Raw genomic sequence first — 12,740 nt, 5'->3', positions numbered from 1 at the left:
CATGCATGTTGTATCAAGAAGCAAGATTTCATTCTTTTTTTTGACTGAATAATATTCCACTGCATGTATATACCATAATTCTTTATTTATTCAGCCACCAATGGACACTTGGGTTATTTTCATATCTTGGCTATTGTCGATAAAATTGCAATGAATATGGGGTGTATATTATCTCTTTTTGAGTTAGTGTTTTCGTTTTCTTTGGATAAATGCCCAAAAGTAGAATTGCTGAATCATATGGTGGCTGTGGTTTTAATTTCTTACAGAAACTCTAAACTATTTTCTGTGGTGGCTGCACCAATTTACATTCCCACCAACAGTGTACAAGGGTTCCCTTTTCTCCACATCCTCATCAACATTAGTTATTTGTCTTTTTTAAATAACCCTTAAAGCAGGTATGAGGTGATTTCTCATTGTGGTTTTGACTTCCATTTCCCAGATGACAAATGATGCCTAGCATCTTTTTATGAATCTGCCAACCATCTCTTTGTCTTCTTTGGAAAAATGTCTATTTAGGTCTTCTGCCCACTTTTTTTTTAAAGTAAGCTCTATGCCCAGTGTGGAGCCCACTATGGGGCTTGAACTCATGACCCTGAGATCAAGACCTGAGCTGAGATCAAGAGTCACATGCTCAACTGACTGAGCCACCCAGATGCCCCATCTTCTGCCCATTTTTAAATCAGATTCCTTGTTTTTGCTATTGAGTTGTAGGAGTTAATTATACATTTTGGATATTAGCCCTTTATTAAATATATTATTTGCAAATATTTTCTTCCATTTAGCAGGCTGGCCTTTTCACTTTGTTGGTGGCTTTCTTTGCTGTGGGGAAGTTTTTTAGTTTGATGTGGTTCCCTGTGTTTATTTTTGCTTTTGTTGCCACACTGTCAGTGTTGGACTAAAAAAATTATTGTTTAAGACCTATGTCAAGGAGCCTATGTTTTCTTCTAGGAGTTTATGGTTTCTGGCCTTAGATTCAAGTCTTGAATGCATTTTGAGTTAATTTTTGTGTATGGTGTAATATAGTGGTCAAGTTGCATTCTTTTGCATGTGGCTTTCCGGTTTTTCCAGCATCATTTATTGAAAGAGACTTTCTTTTCCCCATTGTATAGTCTTGGCTATCTTACATGGCTGCATAACAAAACTAAGGTAGCTAAAACAGTGTGATATCAGCATTAAAACAGACACATGGATCAATGGAACAAAATAGCCCAGAAATAAAACCATGCATATTTGGTCAATTAATTTACACAAAGGAGCCAAATGAATTTTAAATTAAGCCTTTTGTGTTCCATGAAAATACCCACTGGGAATTTCACTAGAATTGCTCGTCGTCAAATATTTTTTCTTTATAGAAGCAAGATATGTCTCTCTATTTACTTGAATCTTCTTAAAATGCTTCAGTAGAGACATAATATTCTATACAAAAGATCTGTACATAATTTCTTATACTTATTCCTAGATGCTTTATATTACTTTATGCTGCTAAATTTCTGTTTGTTTCTGCTAATAAGTAAAAATGCAATTGTCTTTTTATATTGATACTACATCTAGAAATCTTGCTAAACTCATTAATTCTGACCATTTTTCTATATTCTTTTGAAGTTTCCATGTAGATAATTACAATATCCACAAATAATGACAGTTTTATTTGTTCCTTTCTTAACTCATGTACTTACTGTCTTGTTTCATTGTATTGCCTTATAATCTTTAGTCAGTCCACTGTTGAAGAGAAGCGGTGACAGGAACATTCTTGTCATGGACCTATGTCATTTCCTTCTTTTTGGTGCTTGCTTCAGAGTCAGCATCTCCAATGGATGCATTGACGAGGAAGAAATAGATGCCATACATTGGCATCCACAGGATGACAGGGTTTTTCTCTAAACTTCTGAGGAATCGATCCCCAAATGGTAGAATATTCAGATGCCAAACAGTGCAAAGTAACCTGTAAGTGTCTGGATGCTTGCCTTTATCACAATGTTTCCACCTGTCAGTTTAGTCAGCACTCATAATAATGTGTCTGTAGGCGAATGTATTCTTTACTTCAAATTGAGACTCTAAGAGCACACCTCCCTTTGTTGCACACATAATATCAGAATTGGGGATTCTCCCCTTTCTAAATCATTAATAGAAGCTGCTGTGGCCTATTGCAGGGTCTATTTAAGAAGCTAAGACTTGGAATGGATGACGGTGAAGTACAGAGCATTCTAAAGAACAGGAATGTTCTACTAATATAAAACCTTAGAGGAGACTTTACAAAGTTACATTTACAGTAATTCCCTTTCTCTTCTCCCAAGGGTTTATCTATTTCTGTCATCACCATATTGCCTATTGTAGCACTCATGTTTTCTTCTGCCTAAGGTACTGATGAATACAACACAATCTCCTTTGCTTTTACACCTGTGAAGAAGTTCATGTTCCTTCATGGTTTTCTAGAAGATTACTTCTGGCAACAATGAGAAAGAGACTTAATAAGGAGGATTCTGCTACCAAAGTCTCTCTCTCTCTCTCTCTCTCTCTCTCTCTCTCACACACACACACACACACACACACTTTGAAATGTCTATGTAGTGATTCATAAAATGAAAAAACAAATTACAAATTTAAGAAATACATTTGCATTCTTTATGACAAAATTACTACCCCTGATATAAAATCAGCTCTTACAAATTAATAAAAAGAGGTAATATCCTAACTTATTAAATGGGTAAAAGACATGAATGGGCAGAGATGAGGCGATAAAAATAAGATGTTCAGCCTCATCTTTTAGGTTTAGTTATAAACTAAAAAAGAATTAGAGAACAACTTTCTCACCACTTCAGTTGGTGAAAGGGGAGAAGATTTTCAATATGTTGTGAGGCTGAAGAGTAGAAATACGGGTTCTTCTGTGCACTGTTGGTGGAAGCAAACATCCGTGTTCCTTGAATCTCGTTTGCCAATATGTCATCAAACACTTTAACTGTGTGTGCCTTTTGACTCACAATTTTTACTTCTAGAGATTTACTCTAGGAAGATATTCTAATAGGGAAGTCATGTAATAACCACAGAAATGTTCACTGAAGACTTCTCTAAATGGTAAAAGTGGGAACCAACAACATGGATTGATTAAGCTTTGCTAGGGTCATACAACAGAAAAATAAGCAACCATTTAAAAGGAAAACTTCCTGTCACATACCACTGAGTGAAAAGAAGCAGAATGTATAATAAGAGCATATATAATATTACCTCACTTACATAAAAGCATATGAACATGTGCATATACATATACACATCTGCACACATAGACATACCACAACTATGAGAAAGGCTATTTATTAAAATTTTATTAATGAGCAGGTGTCAAGTCTTTGAGTCATGCATTTTATTGTTTATAATATTATCTATACTTTATGTAGCCTTCACACTGTTGTGCTTTCCTTTTCCCTGGCACCTTGGTTCCTCAAGTTCTAATTGTCTTAATAATTCAGAACTCCTAGCTTTGTTTTCCCAGACTTTGGGAACTCTGACATCGCTAGGCCACCATGTTTGACTTGACTTCTATGTACTGTGACATACTGGCAGTGCTCCAAGGGAAAAAAGAGAACATCTGACCCACTTCTATGCATTCCCCTTCTCTCCAGGATCTTGGCCCTTAAATCCTGATGCCTTCAAACAAGCAATCTTAATTTTTTAAATTCAGTTTTATAATGTCTTTCAACAGTAAGTTTGTTCTGATAAAAGGTCCTTGAATCATAGCCAGAAGCAAAAGTTCAATTGTATCATATTTAAGTACACAGATAACATTAATTTTTACTAAAATAGAAACTTCTTTGCAAACAAAGGAATTATTTTAAATGTTAATAATTGTTAATGTTACCTATTTGGGGATATTTGAAATATTTCCCTAAATAAAGGTACACTATATTTTATACAAATTACTTAAAATGTATTGGAAGTAGTCATTTGTTTTTTTAAAATGTTCAAGATCACTAATGATTTTGTAAGCCATCTTCAAATTAAATACTATTTTCCTAGACTGAATTTAATACAACACTGAATTTAATCTAAAATCATGCTTATTTTACTTCCAGATTATACTGGTGCTTGTTTGGGTTAAACAATATTGTGAACAAGTTTCTTCAGTATACTGTGAATTAGGTACCAGAATAAGTGAAAAGATCAATGATTTGCATATTAGCCAAAATAAACTTGAAAGGAAAATTCGAACTGGAAATTTGGATTTAGCATCATCAACATGGATGGTCAGCATCTGAAGCAATAATAGCACAGTCATGAGATATCACCAGACTTGGAAATTTTGCTGAATTGGGACTGGTCCATAAACATTCATATACAGGGAATTTCCAGGGCCCTTGTCACTTGAAGGAGGCTTCCTATGCATCCTCGCACACCTCTCTTTCCCATTTCCTCTATTTACATCTCCTAGATTCACCAAACAAGGTATCACAAATCCCTAAACACACCAAAACCCAGTCTTCCATCCTCCCCTCCTTACTTAGAGGTTGGTCTTCAGACCCTCCTTGGACTGATGACTTTCTGTACACTAAATGTGATCTTTCCCTCCTCTTACAATGCCTATTTCACCTGTTGGATTGGCTGCCTCCTACCTATTCACTTCTACCTTTAAGTCTCTTTTCTGTCACTATATAAATATACTTCTCACCGATAGACTCTTTAAATCTCCCATTGGTCTAGTGTTTTCCAAATTTCAGGTTTACCCATTAATGGGTTGTGAAATCAGTTAGTCTCTTTCACCAGAATGTGTTCTTTTTAGAAATGAAATATTATGGAATCTTCAATATTGGAATGTGACACTTACATTCTAAGTCATGCTGTTCACACTGTAGCAAATACTGGGGTCAACTGAGTTGAGTGACAGCTGATGGAGGGGATGTAATGACTGTGTGCATTGGCCGGGAGCCAGCTGGCCATTGGCTTTTCTGTGCACTGGTGTTTCATTTGGTTTTCTGTATTTGATCATAATTGTATCAGGAGAGTTAATGGTTTATAGTTTAATTTGTGTCAGTGTAATTTGCAGTTAATTATGAAGTGAGGTTTAGAAGAATTTATCCACTGTTGGCAAGGGCAGAAAGAGTTCCTATTAACTTTTGGTAGTGAGTTAATAATTTTCAGTGTGAATTTTTGGATTAGGCATAAACATTAGGCATTTTTTGACTTTGCAAATAATCATGCATCTTAATCAAACTTGCATAAATTCTTCTTAAGATAGTTTATTTTTATTTCATTATTAGAAAAAATAAGAATGATGATGTTAAAAAACACAGAAGCATGTTTTGGTTGAACTGCCAAATTTGGACTTATGAATAGTGAAAACATTAGGACAAATGTCTCTTCTACTCAATACATTTTTTTAAAATCTGAGCTTAGTAAAAAAAAAAAAGTTTTAAGTATAGCTTTCAAATGCTCAAAACCACTAAAACACTAAAAATGTATTACTTACAGTGACATTCTTTTTTTAAGAGATCATTATTTTTTTCTAACATTTGCCAGATAGTTGAAGGTATTAAAAGTATTAATAATCAGATATTAGCTGATAAAAATATATATTAATATATTAAGTAGTATTTTTAGAATTTATTTTTTATTGAAGTATAATCGACAAGACCATATTAGTTTCAGATGCAACATAGTGATTTGATGTTTGTGCACATTGCAACATGATCACCACAATAAGTCTAGTTAGCATCCATCATCATATAAAGTGGCAAAGTATTTCTTTCTTGTGATGGGAACATTCAAGATACATACTTTCTTAGCATCTTAACATCTTTCACATTTGTAATACAACATTATTTTTTAATTTTATTTATTTATTTGACACAAGAGAGAGATCACAAGTAGGCAGAGAGGCAGGCAGAGAGAGAGAGGAGGAAGCAGGCTCCGTGTTGAGCAGAGAGCCCGATGCAGGGCTCGATCCCAGGATCCCAAGATCATGACCTGAGCCCGAAGGCAGAGGCTTAACCTACTGAGCCACCCAGGTGCCCTGTAATACAATATTATTGACTCTAGTCACCATGTTGTACATTATGTCTCATGACATTTATTTTGGGGTTTTTGAGGGGGTTAAAGATTTTATTTATTTATTTGACAGAGATCACAAGTAGGCAAAGAGGTAGGCAGAGAGAGAGAGAGAGAGGAGGAAGCAGGCTCCCTGCTGAGCAGAGAGTCCAATGTGGTTCTCGATTCCAGGCTCCTGAGATCATGACCTGAGCTGAAGACAGAGACTTAACCCACTGAGCCACCCAGGCGCTCCTCATGACATTTATTTTGCAACTGGAAGTTTGTACTTCTTTTTTTTTTAAGTAAAGGCTTTTTAAAAAAATTTTTTTAATAAATTTTTTTATAAACATGTAATGTATTATTAGCCCCAGGGGTACAGGTCTGTGAATCCCAGGTTTACACACTTCATAGCACTCACCATATCACATACCCTCCACAATGTCCATAACCCCAGGAAGTTTGTACTTCTTGATCCCCTTCACCCATTTTGTCCACCTCTTAACTCCCCTCTCCTCTGTCAATCACTAAGCTGTTTTCTGTATCCGTGAGTACTGTTTTGTTTGTTTCTTTGCTTTGTTTTTTAGATTCCACTTTATAAGTGAAATCATATGGTACTTGTCTTTTTCTGTCAGACTTATTTCACTTAGCATAATACTCTCAATGTCCTTCCATGTTGTCCTAAATGGCAAGATTTCATTCCATTGTATGGCTGAGTAGTATTCTATTGTGTAAATGTAAATACCACATCTTCTTTATCCATTCATCAGCTGATGGACACTTAGGTTGTTTCCATACCTTGGCTATTGTAAACAATGCTGCAATGAATGTGGGATGCCTATGTCTTTTCCAATTAGTGTTTTCATTTTCTTCAGCTAAATACCCAGAGGTGGAATTGTTGGATCATATGGTAGTTCTATTTTAAATTTTTTGAGGAAACTCCATACTATTATGCATAGTGGCTTCACCAATTTATATTTTCACCAATAATGCATTTCCCTTTCTCCATATCTTCACCAACACTTATTATTTCTTGTTCTTTTGATAATAGTTATCCTAACGGGTATAAGGTGACATTTCATTATGGTTTTGATTTTCACTTCCTTGATGATTAATGTTAAGCATGTTTTTATGTGTCTTTTGGCCATCTCTATGTATTTAGAAAAATGTTTATTCAGATCTGTCCATTTTTAATTGGATTGTTTAGGATTTTATTTGTTTGTTATTGGGTTGTATGAATTCTTTATATATTTTGAATATTAACCCATAAGTGGATATATGATTTGCAAATATGTGTGTCTTCTCCCATTCAATAGTGGCCTCTTAAAAATTTTGTATTAACATATAATGTATTATTTGCCCCAGGGGTACAGGTCTGTGAATCATCAGGCTTACACATCTCACAGCACTCACCATAGCACATACCCTCCCCAATGTCCATAACCCAACCACCCTCTCCTTGCCCCCCACCACCCAGCAACCCTCAGTTTGTTTTGTGAGATAGAGTCTCTTATGGTTTGTCTCCCTCTCAATCCCCTCTTGTTCAATAGTGGCCTTTTTATTTTATTGATGGTTTCTTTTGCCATGCCAAAGATTTTAAGTATTTTGCAGTCTCAATTGTTTTATTTTTGCTCTTGTTGCCATTGCCTTGGGAATCAAGTCCAAAAACAATATTCCCAAGACCAGTGTCAAGGAGCTTATTACTGCCTATGTTTTCTTCTAGGAGTTTTATAATTTCTGGTCTTACATTCAAATCTTTAATCTATTTCAAGTATGGTGTATGGTGTATGGTGAAGCTAGTGATCCAGTTTCATTCTTCTGCTTGTGCCTGTCCAGTTTTTCCAGAACCATCTATTGAAGAAACCGTCCTTTCCTTATTATACATTCTTGCCTCCTTTGCTGTAAATGAATTGACTGTATATACAGGGATTTCTTTCTGGACTCTCTATTCTGCTCCATTGATCTATGTGTCTGTTTTCATGCCAATACCATCCTGTTTTAATTGCTATAGCTTTGTGATATAATTTGAAATCAGGGAGTGTGATGCCTTCAACTTTGTTTTTCTTTCCAAGGTGCAATGATATTATTGAAAATGAAAATTTAAAGTCTTACAAAAAGGACTATAAACTTGGAAATACAGCAAGTCAAATTTGTTGATAAGGCCCTCACATATTTTCAAAGAAAGAAAAAAAGACAAATTTGTCAACACTATTTTACCCTTTACATTAGTTAATCAAGAAGTGTTACTATCATATTTAGCTGTATAGGTGTGGCCAAAGAGAAAGTTACTCACATAGTTGCTGAAAAACAAATTATTCTTGGCATAGGTGGTCATGGTGAGTATGATTTTTGATGATAAGTCAGCTGAGAAATTTAAAACCATACTGTTAAGTGATAATACAGCCCATAGAATATACAGAATAGCATTAACACTTATTAGCCAGGCAGGAGCAGGTATAGGTTGCATGATTCTACCTAATGAGAACACTAATACTTCAAGTTACTACACATTCAGTTTATGTCAAATATATGTGACAAGTTTTATGAAGGATTTATTGTATTGTTTCAATTTAAGCTAACACATAACTGGTTTAGGTAATTCAATAGAATTGGAAAAACACTGTTTGAAAAATATAAATTAAACTGGTAAATTGTAATAGAATTGAAAGTGATTCGGAAGTAAATATAACTAGGAAACATAGCAGAAAAATTTAAAATATTATTAGGAATTTCCTTCTACTTCGCTACTTGAAATCACTGTTCACACATGTTCATACATTTGGCATCCTAAGAATTCTGCTGAATCTCTGCTAACTCTCTGGAAAACAACTGTAGCAATAGTTGTTAAATTTCATTAAGAGAATTGTTATTTTTTGATATGTTTTGTTCAAAATGGAGCTGTTACTGATATTGGTGGCCGTCCACCAAATCCTCCTCCCTCTGCCACAGGAAGAGATCTGCGGTGGGGGCCCTGAGGTCCCAGATAAACTATATGGTATCCAAGTGCATCTCTGCAACTGTCCTCACCAGTGGAATATAAGGGAAGGAATTTGCGTGGCTTCTGCATCTGAAGCCTGGGCTCATATACTCTCTGTTCTTCTCCCTATCAGTTAGAATGCAACCTGCCTAGGTCCCATCTTGGGGAAAAAATGCCTTCCAGGATGGTGGAGCAGTAAGATGTGAGGTATATCGTCCTCGAATGATCTCCCGGAGCTGCTATGCTAACCCCCATCACTGACTCACGACTTAGTTTAAACTATAAATAAAAGTCTATGTTCTGCCAACCACTGTATCATTGGGTCATTGTTAAAGTAGCTTAGCCTTTCCCTTAGCTAATATTTGCATGTGTTATGTTATACTGGAGTTATTGGCTGGTATGAGAAAAATATTAAGCGATATGAACACAGGAATGGGATTCACTTTTTTTTCTGTTTAAAAGCAATCTCATTTGGCTATCATTTTTGGAGATGGAATTTTAGCAACAAAATTGGCACGTATAACTCATATTTTTAACATTTTTTAATTGTTGGATTTGGAACCATAGGGAAAAAGTTACACTCTATTTCAAGATGCCTAATATATACAACAGTTACAAAATACATTTTAAGTAGTCACCATGGTTACTATATGTCCTCAACCTTTGCAACACAGAAAGAGAACATTATTAGTAAAGACACTCTGAATGGAATAAAATTAAAGACATTAGAGATATTGCAAGTCTCTGTTTCAAACTTTAAACATTTTCAATAAAGAAATTTGAAATACCAAGAAAAAAACATTTGGATAAAAGATTCATTGTTTTTCAAAATCCTGAATCCATATTTGCATTACAGTTGATGCCCAAAAAGGAAACCTACTTACTAATGCTTTGTTGAATACATATTATTGAATGCATTGAAGAATGATTATAAATTTATCACCATTTTGGATTAAGATTAAAGAAGAATCTGCTGACATTTGTAACTTCAGTTGCTAAGTAGTGTGTATTGTTATAAGTAGCATACACAGCAATGTGTTTCTGTGAACCAGAATTTTTAACCAAAATAACTGAGAAGAGTGGGAAGGAATAGACATCAAAACACAAAACACCTGGCTTGTGCATGCAGCATTATCCTCCTGTCTCCAGCCTGGAACAGATTTAAGAACAGGCAAGCATGCCCATAACAATGAATCAAATCCTATTTAATAGTAACTCTATTCTATTTAGCAGCAAGGATTGTTTTATAAATAAAAACTTTGTTTGAGTGATCTCTGCTGGCTCAATCAGTGAAGCATGGGACTCTTGATATCCGGGTTGTGAGTTCTAGCCCCACGTTGGACGTGGAGATTACTCAAAAAAATCTTTTGCTTCAGTGTTTAAATATATATATATATACATATATATATATATACATATATACATATACATACATATATATGTATATATATATTTCTGGGTATACTGGGGGTGGTGATGCAAAGGGTATTTTCTACTAAGGTGATGTTTTTTTAAAAAAAGTGTTTTGACTATTTTACTCTTAATGTCCTTCATAGTCAACAGTTTGAGTGAGTTGTTTATACATGCATTTCTACCTGCTCTTAATTAATCTACTGCAACCAGGCTCTGCCTTCATTATTCTTCTTAGGCAGACTTCCTATCTAAATTCTTGTGCCCATTTGATCCATTTGTATTTATCTCTGTCCTCCCATTGCCTGTATACTACTTTTATTTTTTTTTTCTATCACTAAAAACAAAACACTTTGCAATTATAAAAAGAAAAATGTTTATTTTCCTGTGTGTGCATGTGTATTTTTCTTTAAAACTCCTATGTACTTCCACATTAAATATTTAAATAATAAAACTGGGCTCAGTCAGTGCATGGATGTATGCAATAGCATATTACAACTTCCTTATTTCATTTAACTATGTGGTACCAACCACTTTTCATATCATTGAACATTCCTCTCCTACATTATTCTTAAAGGCTATATATAATATGCTGCTTTGTGGATACATACATCATGGATTTTTTTTTTTTTTTTTGCCCATTTCTTTACTGTTGGACATGTAGATAGTTTTCAATTTTTAAAAAATGATTGAACAGCATATTGAAATTCTTGTAGAAAAATCTTTATCCACTTCTATAATCACTTGCTTAGGATGAATTCCTAAAAGTAGGATTGCTGAATCGTAGCCATATCTGTGCTCTATACATATCTAGAATCCCTCCAGGATGATCCTCCCACTAGCATCCATGACACAATAGGGTCCAGTTGGCCAGCTCTTAGCCAATTTGATTGATTTTTGAAAAATCACACTTTACTTGAATGTTTGTGCTCTTTTGATAAGTAGGTGTTTGAATATTTCTCAAAGGTTATATAAGTTATTTGTATTTGTGGGCTGACTTCACAATCATTGCCCATTTTTTTAGAGTGTGCAAATGCATCTGTTTTTTAATACTCTGCAAAAGCTTTATTAGAACTTTCTAATAGCTTTAGAACAAAGCTATTAGAACTTTATATCTGTTATCACCTCACACCAGTCAGAATGGCTAAAATTAACAAGTCAGGAAATGAGAGATGCTGCCAAGGATGCTGAGAAAGGGGAACCCTTCTACACTGTTGGTGGGAATGCAAGCTGGTGCAACCACTCTGGAAAACAGCATGGAGTTTCCTCAAAATGTTGAAAATAGAACTACCCTATGACCCAAAGCAACTGTACTACTGGGTATTTACCCTAAAGATACAAACGTAGTGATCCTAAGGGCACGCGCACCCGAATGTTTATAGAAGCAATGTCTGCAATAGCTAAACTATGGAAAGAACCTAAATGTCCATCAACAGATGAATGGATAAAGTAGATGTGGTATATATATACAATGGAATACTATGCAGCCATCGAAAGAAATGAACTCTTGCCATTTGCGATGACGTGAATGGAAATAGAGGGTATCATGCTTAGTGAAATAAGTCAATCAGAGAAAGACAACTATCATATGATCTCCCTGATATGAGGAAGTGGAGATGCAACATGGGGGGTTAGGGGGGTAGGAGAAGAAGAAATGAAACAAGACGGGATTGGGAGGGAGACAAACCATAAGTGACTCTTAATCTCACAAAACAAACTGGGGGTTGCTGGGGGGAGGGGGGTTGGGAGAGGGGGGTGGTGTTGTGGACATTGGGGAGGGTATGTGCTATCGTGAGTGCTGTGAAGTGTGTAAACCTGGCGATTCACAGACCTGTACCCCTGGGGATAAAAATACATTATATGTTTATAAAAAAATAAATAAATTTTTAAAAAGAACTTTAAATCTCTGAAATTACTACATTTTCTAGTAAATTTCTAGTAAATTTGTTTTTAATCATAAAGTAATAATAAATACTCTTAAAAAGAATAAGGGGACCCCAGCTTTCTTTCTGGCATCCTGCTCTACCCATTCCATCCACTGCCCCCTGCAACCTTTGCCAAACCCCAGAAATCAATAACGCAATACCTGAAGGCTTTCAAATCCTCATTTCTATCACGCAGCACTGTACTACGTTCCTGCCCATAAGTGAAACACTCTGTGGGTTTCTCATTATCATTTTCCACCTGAATATGTTCAAAACTGAACTCGTATACTCCCCAGATTCCAAACCCTTTTCTTCTTTTCTTTAACTTGAAGATGGGGCCACAATCCTCCCCTTTTTCCAGAAAAGAAACCTGGAAGTCATTCCAGATGCTAACCACCCCAATCCGTCAGTAA

This window comes from Meles meles, chromosome 5, assembly GCF_922984935.1.
Source record: "Meles meles chromosome 5, mMelMel3.1 paternal haplotype, whole genome shotgun sequence".
Classification (NCBI taxonomy): domain Eukaryota; kingdom Metazoa; phylum Chordata; class Mammalia; order Carnivora; family Mustelidae; genus Meles; species Meles meles.
This window is presented reverse-complemented; position numbering follows the sequence as displayed.